Raw genomic sequence first — 1,344 nt, forward strand, 5'->3', positions numbered from 1 at the left:
ATTATTAAATGGGAGGGATTGCCATCCTATAAGATCAGTCATGTATGATTAAGTTTATAAACATGAATAATTGCGATAGTTTCCAAGTGCATTTGGTCAAGATAGTAAAATGTACAATTATCGTAACACCCACAAACTTTAAACTGAGGTAATAATTGATACAATAGGTCACTGATAAAGATTCATAACAAGCAAAATAAGTAACAAAGAACAAATAGGTAACATAATAAACAGCAAGACTTGATTAATAATGAAATTCATAAGGAGTCATCAGTAGCGTCTCCCAGACATTACTTAAAGATACACTGTCACAGTCGTTGCATGACTACACGTTAAAATGGGGGTTGCAATAGAATTAAGTACATAATTTGCAGGCTAGATAATATAAAAAGATAATGAAGATGACAGTATGACAAGATCTCCCGGCCAGCAGCATTAAATTGTACTATTCAGTGCGAAAATCAAAAGGCTGACCAGTTTTCCTCCACTTTCCTGCAAAGAACTTCAGCTTCGTACCTTGGCTGTAGAGATCCATCACTTGTTTACTCCATTTTCTCTTCTCTATTAAATCGGTATTGGTTAAGTCATCGACGACAAAAAAAACCCCTTGTCATTGCAGACGGATCTCGACTGTTTCAGGATATCCACTTTATTTTGGCAAGACAAAAGTTTAACCAACAAATGAGGCGATCTCCCTGCTTTCCCACGGCCATCTCGGTGTGCCCGTTCGATTTTTATATCGGGCAATTTAAAATGAATCGAAAGCAATTCCTTGGCAATTTCTAAGCATTTTTCACCTGCAGTAGCCTCAAAACCAACAATCCTCATGTTATTTCTACGTGAGAATCTTTCCTGTTTGTTGATCAATTCATCGTGTAGAGAAGCATGTTCTTTTAGTTGTTTAACTGTCTCTGTTAGTACTGCATTTTCCTTGACCAGTGGTGTGATTTTAGAGGCTTAGGAACTCAATGGATTGATTTAAGTCCTCCTCTAGCTTTTTCATTTGAGTAAAAATGGTATTTAAGGTAGCATTCACTTTGCATTGAAACTCCGAAATGGCAGTTTGCACTCGTAGCTGCACGTCTTTAGTAGTACTGCAATCAACACCAGGTGGTAGAACAAAGGCCGGAATTTCTAAAGTTGAATGGCTATTGGACGAAGTATTGTACTCTGGTGCGGTAAGTATACTCATTGTTGGCGGTGAAGTATGCGGGGACTGCGTTGCTGGTATAGTAGGCCTAGCTCCAGTAGGCCTACAACTATTTTTCGTCTTACGTCCTCCAGTCTTCTTCTTACCACTATTACTCATCCTTATTTTTATTTATAGTGTAACACAATCTTCTG

General features: G+C 37.9%; 1 pseudogene; it reads right to left on the reverse strand.

Moving 5' to 3' along the window:
• Positions 1 to 828, reverse strand: part of LOC117100035 — a 90,742-nt pseudogene extending 89,914 nt beyond the window's left edge.
• Between the last annotated feature and the right edge of the window lie 516 nt (positions 829 to 1,344).

Source organism: Anneissia japonica, unplaced genomic scaffold, assembly GCF_011630105.1.
Source record: "Anneissia japonica isolate Jap-2015-1 unplaced genomic scaffold, ASM1163010v1 scaffold1967_len143799_cov125, whole genome shotgun sequence".
In the NCBI taxonomy this organism is placed as follows: Eukaryota; Metazoa; Echinodermata; class Crinoidea; order Comatulida; family Comatulidae; genus Anneissia; species Anneissia japonica.